Raw genomic sequence first — 9,522 nt, forward strand, 5'->3', positions numbered from 1 at the left:
AAGTTGAACTATATTGTTCTCCCCCTAATATCAGTATATCTTAGTAGAAAGCAGGCTTTTGTCAGGATATAATAGTGCAAATATTTGGTTCAGTGAGTCTAGTAGCATTCAGACATCCAACAAGAGAGTGAGAGTTTATGTTCATAGTCTCGGTTTATTCCCTCGACTGTATCCTAGATTGTGCAGAGACCACTGAGAGCATTTCCAAGTTTTGTGTATGCACTGGCTGGTCTCAAGAAGCAATTTCTCTTTTCCTGTTCTCCTGATGCAAAAAACAGATGGAAAGATGGAAAGCGTAAAAGTATTTTTTAAAATTATTTTTTTATTACAAAATAAGATAACACAAATCTTCTTTCCAACTAGCTAGACAGGAACACCACTGAAGAACAAACTAAAACCCAAAAGCAGCACAGGAGAGAGAGGAATGCCTCCAAATTCACAGACCTGAAGCTTTGCAGGGTGTCAGCACGGCAGACTTTCGAGCAGACTGAGACACTTGCTTTGGTACAGGCTCTGCTCTTTTTAGGGGAAAAAAGCCAAACACCTCTGGTGAGTTACAGAGGTGATTGCTGAGACAGGCTGCCAATTGCAATGCTAACACTCTTCCTGCTGCTATTATTTGAGGTACTCTGCTGTCTAGAGACCTTCATCAGAAATGAGGCCAACATACCTCCTTACCTTGTGGAGAAGGGGGGGAAAGGGTGGTGGAGCCATGTCATGTGTGTGGTTGCCTGCGTGCAGCCCTGGTGTGTGGTTCTGGGGGCCAGGGCTCAGCCATGGCAGCACCATGCTGCAGTACCCACAGCTGGGCTGCTGAAGGCTATCCCCACCGAGTGCTGGGTTTTCTACCAGGGCTAGTCATCATGTCAAGGTTGTCTGCAACCAGCTCAGCATTTCCAAAGGTGATGACTGGTGCAGTGAGCAGGCAGCACGGGGCAGCTGCTGGGGACAGGGATGTGCTTGCCTGCAGCTCCTTGGTGCCAGGCTTTCATCCAGTGCGTGGTTTTGGCCACAATGAGTAATCAAATGTTAATTAACTACAATGTTCATGGAAAATGGGGGAGGCTTAATCCTAGGCTAAACATACTGTCCTGCCATCTCTGATTCTTTTCATTTTTTTGCTGAACCTGTCCTCTGATTTGTTTTTTTTCCTACGTCAACTGTGCAGTCAGTGACCTTACTTCTTCTTGCATTTAATATCCTCAGCTGCTGTATCTCCTTTCTTCTCGAGCCAGATGTTGGGAAGCAAGTGTTCTTATAAGCCTTCCAAGTTGTATACGTGACTTTTACTGTTGTAATTACTCTAAATAACAATAAGAAAATGCATTTGATGTTCCAAGATATAAAAACATGTCCCAGAGCAGATTTTGCACTCAGATGTTGACAGACTAGTATTGGTAAGGTTGTGGGCAGAATATTGCCGTAGTTTCTGATGGGATGAAGAAAGTAAGACCTAAAGTAACAGTCAACAAACTCTTCTGCATCCAGATAAAGTTTTGCATTCTACTTGTTAGCCTACAAGACGACTTTCCAGTGATCTCTTGCATATGTGCTGATACTAATAAAGTGTCTCAGAAAACTAGTCGGATTGAGGTATGTCCAAAGAAGTGTTTCACTTTTATACTGTTAATGTAATATACTATTAGTACCATTGCTTCTGAAGCTAATGTCAAGATTACTGTTTACTTCAACTGATGTAAGCTAGAATGCCAAATGAGATAGCAGTAGAGAGATAAAATGTGAAGTTGTATGAAATATCAGATAGATTTATTACATTCACTGTGAGATTTTTGCAGAAACATCAGTCACAAGAGTAAATGAATCTTAAATTGACTACCACAATGCAGAAAAATTTTTCAAACTTCTCTGTTGCCACATTAGAATAGATGGCACATAAAAATGTACAATATTAACTGTTGCTTCCCATTTCACAAAGGAATGTATTGGTTCACTCAAATGGAATAAAAAATTCTCAGGAGTTAAAATAAACTATCCATTGTTTGTTTTTCTTATTTAATCATTAATTTCAGGAGCCAGGAGAAGGAACAAAAAAGTTGGGTCAAAGCTTTTGAAACCTGTGCTCTGATCCAGTGAATAGTAAGGTACATATATAACTTTATTTACATGAACAGCTCCTTTCAAGTCATTTAGATTGCTCACGTGCAACAAAGCACTTGCCTACCTGAGCACAGAGCATCTAAAATTAGAGTTCACTGACTTGGTAAAATCTGAAGTTGCTCAGCAACTTTTGAAATACAACAACTTCAACTGGGATGTCAGGAATCAGGAGAACAAAATTGAAAAAAATTAACCAAAGTCAATACATTAGAACTGTGACAGCAGTCTTCGATCTTTGTCCTAAATCTTTGTATAGCACAGTTATAGTATATGTTCCGGATTTCATGAGTAACAGAAAGTTCAGACCACAAATGTAAACATTTTCTTTTACCATGGACAATTTATTTCTTAAAGTTAAATCAATGGTTAGATAAAGGTTTCAAATAAGAAGGAAAAAATTACTTACTTGAATCTTAATGAATCTTGCTGCCTTGAGTTGGTATGAAGCAGGACCTATACCTGCAGGTATGAAGGTATGCAGATATGAAGGTAAGCAGGTATGAAGCAGGACCACTTTCTTCCAGAAAGCTCATTCAATTCCCAGACATCCATCCATTTCCCTCCTTTCGGGAGACACCCCTGAACAAGAAAACCCTTCCACTCTGCTGTCTGAAAAATGTTTATGTTCCAAGGCGATGTGTGATGTGCAAAACTGGAAAATACTGGGAGACAAATATCCTCTTTTTTAATTTCCTTACTCTTCCCCCCTCCCCCTCTCCTCTTTTTTACAGCTGCTCTTTACTGATTCCCTGTGTAGGTTATTCTTGCTATTTTTTATCTGCTACTTTCACAAATACATGAAAGCCATGCAAGCTAGTGGGGAGCTCTGTATTATGCAGTGTTTTAAATGTGGACTCCTTTCTCACATAGGAGTACATAAAAACTAACCGTGTTGCTTTGGTTCAGCAAGTACATGTACCAGGTAACTGCAGGATGAGGTTGGACAAGGTGGAAGGAGCTGAGATGTAGCTGTCCCTCCTGGGTCATCTCAACAGAAGCTGGTGATTATTTCTTGCTTTTCATCTCATCCGTAGCCTCAGTCTATACATGAGTGTTCTGGCTGCACACCTTGAATGCACAAGTATTTAAGCGGAAAGTTTGGTGCTGGGATGTTTTTATTGTGCTTGTCACATTTACCTGTGTATTAACATATACTATGGCTTACTAAGATTTCAGATGTCTGTCCATATATTTTACTTGCTTTATGATGTGTCTGGGTTGCACTCATGTCTGCACTCTGGTTGCACTTGTTAGTGCTACAGGTGGTAGCAGGACATGAAAAGCTAACTGCAAAATGTCAAAGTCAGGTGTAAATCCACCGTTACTAATTCTCCCCTCTGCCAGCATGGGGATATATCTGCTTGTCAGCAATCCTGGTGCCAATACATCATGGTAAAATTTCCTGAGAGAAAATTTCTGGTAGTCTTATACAATACATTGAAGTTTTTATTCTGAAACATTTTTACTCTTTATTTGTTGTTATGTATTATGCAGACATTTTTATTTAAAAATTCAGATGTGTTCTTCACCTTAAGCAAAGCTTCAGAAGACCCTTGTCATCTTCAGGACCTTGTGCTGGGCTGAACAAGCCAAAGACATAGGCAATAACACATGAGGAGATGGGCTGCTGCCATTATCAGCGGTGCATGGTCCTTAGGGTGATGTGCCCCAGCCCTTTCCCTCCATGCCAAGGAGCAGGTCTGATCCCTGTGGAACAGTCAGACATGTGCTAGTGGGTGCACATGAAAATTTCTGGTATTTTCCAGAAATGTATAGGGAATTAAGTGTGGATAGATTTTCATGGGGACAGCAGAAGATGCCTCCCTAGAGTTTCTCCTTGCCAAATTTCAGGCTCCTTTCCACTGTAAGCAGGTGGTAAAGCTCTTCAAAGAAACAGATGGATGTATTTAACGTTAACAACTAATTTTCCATGGGTGTGCTCTTGGAAAAAAATGATCCCTATTTCCTGAGATGGAGAAAAAAAATCCAGCCCAGAGCAGACTACAAGTGTGGAAAATGTGAGACTGAGCACATTGGAGTTTGGTAAATGTAAAACAAATGAAAACAGCAGCTTATAGTGGAAATTGTTGAGCCACCAGGAGTGCAGCAAAATGGCCGACTCCATCTTCGTAAAAGATGTAAAAAGCTGTATCCAACCAACTAATACACTCGGGTCTTTTTGTCTGTCCCCATCTACAGACAACCCAACAGAAAGGAACTTGGAGCCACCGGCAGCTTTGTCACACTAGGGTCACTGTCACCGGACTTGACCGTCTGGGCACCAGCCTGTGGAGGAAAGGGGGATGAAAGTTTTCTGTTACGAGAGCAAACTTAATTTGCCTTGTTATACCCAGCAGAAAAAGGCTGAGGGGGATATGACTGCTATCTTTACAAGTGACTGGGGAGGAAAACGGGCTGTTCGAGCAAAGTGTCAATCTTGGCACAGGAATAAGTTAGCATAAACTGTCTGTGAATTAACGTATTCTGAAAATTACATGGTTTGGTATTTTTTTGAGCCTGGGGCAGTTGGGGAGACAAAAGAAACAACTGTGCTTTATACTGAGTTCAAGCCTCATATGAGCTGTGCTGGCCGGCCAGCTGTAGCCCCAGTGACAGCCATCAGCGGCCAGTCTCAGACACTGATTGCGTCAGTAGAATAATAATAATTTTTTTTAAAGTGCAAATACCCACAGAAACAAATCCTGGTATTAAAAATGTCTTGAGATGACTAATTTTCTGATGGTTTTAAATAGGCTGGGGTTGTTTTGAGTGTCACTGCATGGGTGACTGTCAGCAGAGTGCACAAGGCACGAGTCCTGCTGGAGAAATGCAGCAAATTTCCTGATGATGTACAGCCATCAAGCAAGCAACTGCTTCTGATTTGTTGAGAGGAAAAATTGCCGAGCGACCAGTAGGATCTCTGTCATCCTTTTTGCAAACTTTAGTGGAAAAATTGCCTGTCCCCTAAGGTATTTTGCAATGTGGAAATAACTTGAGCTTCAGCTGCCTGGAAGGGCTGAGCCTGCGTTTTGTTATATTTCCCTCCTTGCCGTTGTGCTGCCTAAAAGCCACACGCTTTTCTGGGGCTGAGAGTTGAGCTGGTTTGGCCTTCTCCTCCTGGCCCCAAATTGTGTTTACAATCGCAGTGTAGCTTAAGACCTTATTTTGCAGCATCGGAGAGTCCAGCAGCAAGTGCCGAAACCCCCGACAGGCCCCTGGAGCTCTCCGCTACATGCCTTATCCTCCCAGCCTTTAGTCTACCAGATGTGCCGGTCTGTGAGGCCAAGGGAAATGGGCAAGTGAAAAGAAGTCTTCTGTGGTTTTCCATGGTTTCACTATCTTGCCTAGTTTGGGAGTGACAGGTTGTTTCTTTCTTTCTTTTGTTTTTTCTTTCTTCTTTTTTTCTCATGGATGCCTTGGCATGCATCCCTGCTGGCATAGGGTGCTTCCTCAGAAAGCCTTTGTTTTTGTGATGGTCTGGATTTATTTTCCCCACGTGATGATTTTTCCTGGAACAGCTTCTGAGCACTGCCGAAGGTGTCTGGCAGACGGTCCTTCACGGTTGGGTTGTCCTGCCACACTCTGGTGCTGCTGATGCACTGAGGTATTTGCTTGTGGGTGAAGTTCTTCCTGTCCAGCAAGAATTAGCAACTAAGATTTCCAGAGGAGAAACTCCCATGGCATGTTTCCGTTTCAACTGAGGTGCTGTTTCCAAACTTGTGTAAGAGAAGGGTTGAAAATGGAAAATTTGGAGGGTGGTTTTAACCCCACAAAGCCTGCTGGTTTGAATCTCTCTTCTTCACATGTCTCTGTTTCAGAAAAGGCTGTTGTGCCCTGCTGGAACATCATTGGTGTTAAAATACTGAAAACTCTGATACCACAGTCTACACAGAAATCAGCTGTTTCAACAACCCAAGGAAAAAATGGAGAAAATCAGTCTGTAGGTGGGATTCAATGGCCATGTCAAGGTAAAGGTCAGGTAGTAAAGAAGTTTCCTCCATTGTGCTCCTAAAGTCCAGGCCTGGACTCTGGCGGACACAGTGAGGCTCAGGACCGGTGATTGCAAAACATTCAAACAAGCCAGACTCTAAAATAATCATGAAACTGGGTAAAAAGCAGAGGACTACCACAGTGAATTTTCATGAGCCTTGATCTTCCTTTCAAGCTTTGCTCTCCAGCCTGAATAGACGGAAACATGATTTTTTGCACAGAAGAATGAAAAAAAAATCATACAGACTCAGACCAAGGGTCCAGTTGACTTAATATCCTGTCTCCAACAGTGACCAGCAACAAGTGTTTAGGAAGAAAAGCAAAACAGGTACTGATACTTTCCTGCTATGATCTCCCAACCTTCAGCAGTTCTATGCCAGAAATTGTATTTAATGAGCTTTCACAGACCTCTTTTTCTTCCATGGATTTATGGAATCGCTTCTGGGACTCATGTGAAAGCCTAACTATCAAAACATCCCATGGGCTCTGAGGTTTCATTACGATTTACACAAAACAGAGCCTCCATTTGTTTGTTTTGAGGCAACACCTGGTAATTGCATTTGGTACCCTCCAGTTCTCGTAGGGTGCAAGAGAGCAGATGATCGCTGCCTGGTGGGCACCTTCCCTGGAGCCCCACTGCGGCTGCATCATATCCACTGATGGTCTCCTCTCCCAGCCAAGGGGTCCTGCTCTGCCCACCTGAGCCCAGGAGCTCCATCCCATTGGCACAGCAGTGCACTGAAGCCACTGGATGCCATGGGCAAACTGCAAAGCTGCTTTGGTTGCTCATCCCAGGAGGAGGTCCTGGGTCATTTGCCCTTGTCCTTGCCCCTGGACACCCTGGTCTGGACCCTTGCCCCTCCTTTCCCATCCCAGTGTGCCCCTGCCCTCTGCCCGCTCTTCTGACAGCATAGCTGGGAAGTTGGGAAAAAGCCTGAAAAACTTGGAGCGGAAGTGTGATGTGCTTGCTGTTAAAGAGTATCTGCAAAATATTTAGACTGTTTAAGCAGTTGGCAAGCACTTTGGGGAACAGCTTATCAACAGGCTGTCTCCCAGCAGTTCTGGGAGGGAGGAAAATGTAATTATCCTCATTTAACATCAACAGAGGCTGGGACGTTGTGTGAGCATATGCCCAGACGGTAGCAGCATTGTGGCAGTCTCCTCCTCTCCCCAGCCCAAGCCCAGACACCAGACCCTTCACCCTCCCTGACTGCAGCATGTGGTCAAAATCACTAAAATACTTGGGTTTAGCTGTAGGTATTACATAAAAAATACAAAACAAAACCCTAGATCCAAACAATGCAACAATCATAATGTTGGATCTCAGCTGGGATCCAAAGTTTGCCACTTAATATTTCTACCTGTATAATACGGTGACTTTCAATGATGGATTCAAATAGCACAGCTGGATTTGTCACCAAAACATACGCTTGGGACCCACTCTAGGACACACGACTAAATAGCAGACACTGGAGTAATACTCTCCTCACTCCTTAATCTGGCATGCCTCATGGCAGTAACCAGAAATTAATATAAAAATGGTATTTCTAAGGGCAGGGTTTCCAAGCCTTCTCTCCCAAAGAATATAACTTTTTTAAATAACCAATTTGGAAAAGGTGTTGCCCACGCTTCTCTTCCAGCCTATAGGACATTTTCTTTTTTTGCATAGTAACTGAACTTTCTAGTCTCAATGTTATAAAACGTTGGCAATGACAGTGAAAGTCCCAGCATCTTGTGAGTGTGCTGCATGGGATGTCCTGTTAGAAAATCAATATTATGCTTATACTGCCTTCGAAATGAAACAGCCAAGGGTGGCATAAGGATGAGGACGCACAGCATGTCTGCCCAAATGCCCTGGTACTGCCCTGGTGAAGCACGAGGAACACTGTCATTCCCAGCGCCCGTCCTGCCTCCGCCAGCGCGGCGTACCCTGCCAGAGCCACCACTGCAGGCAGGCGTTGCCTCCCTTAGGCTCACGGACAGGTGGATGAGGAAAAGCCTTGGTCTCTTTTTGGTGTAGCAAACCCCAAAACACCAAAAGGTAAGTGGCTATAAGCCCTTGCTGGTTTTCTGCAGCCCAGAGCGGCTGGGAGTGTGGGGTGCCTTGGCAGGAGGTATTTCTCTCCCCAGAGCCGGGGCACGGAGAAGCGACACTTTCCAGGGGCAGCCTCTGGTCCATTCAGGTCAACTAATACCTTGTGAATGTATTTTCTCTGTCTGTCTGTCTGCTGCAGCTTAGGGAGAGACCGGTATTGCTTCAACACACGTGACCCTTGCTTCCCTTTGCCGATGCAGCTCGCAAGGCTCACCCAAACATAAGCGCATGAGTCAAGTCTTTCCTCCCACAGGCTGGACGGAGAGAAAGGCGGCGGGAGGCTGCTCTATTTTTAGCTGCCTGAGACACGCAGACCTCATGGTGATGGGGGGCAGATAATTACATAATAAGTCATACTAAGGTTTGCTATTTAAGTCTATCTGGCCTCTTCCTTATCTCAAGTGCTGTACTGGCAGTTCCCGCTCTGAATGCCCGTAATCAAAATATAACGTGTTTTCCTGGAATTCATTACATGAAGTAATAGCCTATTTAATGAGCGGGTCTTCTCCATAGGCTCTTCTTCCTGGCTAATGCTTACAGCTAGGTGCTGCTGCGGCAGCTGTATTGGTATTGCCAAATCTGTGGTAGCCCCACAAGCAAAACCATGGGGTGACCAAAAGAGGGTCATTAACCACCAGGGAAGTGGGCTTGCTTTTGAGCAGACTATCAAATATTGTGGTTACTGCCTCCACCCTGCTGCTGCCACCCCTATTGAGGGAAAGTGTTTTACACAGAAAAGGCACCTAAAAAACTCTTTGTGTCAATAACTTCAGCCTCTGTAGCTGATATGTACTGGGTGCTTGCCTGCTGCTGTGACCCAAAATGAACCCACCTATGCATCACCTGTCTGTCTGCAAAGGCAGCCTGGGGCAGGCAGGCAGTACCTTGGGCTGTCTCTTCCCTTCCACAAGAAGGGTATTTCAAATAGTTTTAAAATTTCTCATGATTGATTTAAGGATTTTGTATTGTGCCTGAACCCCTGGCTATGCCGCACTGAGCCCTTCTCTACACAAAGTTCATCCTGGGTGTCTCCACACCTTTTTCATGGGTTTTTTTTTCCAGTAAAACCACTTTTTCCCATTTCCACTAGCAGCAAAAGAGGGGAGCAGTGAAAGCAAGGAGGCTGTTTTATAGATAAAGGACAAGGGAAGTTGTAAGGCCCTTTAGTGGCATTATCCAGGGAAAAGCCACATCTGTTACTGCAGTCTGAAGCAGCAATATCTTTTAAAAACATAACTTTTTATTCTCACGCTGCTTTAAAGCACTCAGAGGAAACAAGCACATTAAAAATGAGGCAGTGGACTGCAGCTCCCAGGAAT

The sequence above is a fragment of the Ciconia boyciana genome, chromosome 5 (assembly GCF_034638445.1).
Source record: "Ciconia boyciana chromosome 5, ASM3463844v1, whole genome shotgun sequence".
Classification (NCBI taxonomy): Eukaryota; Metazoa; Chordata; class Aves; order Ciconiiformes; family Ciconiidae; genus Ciconia; species Ciconia boyciana.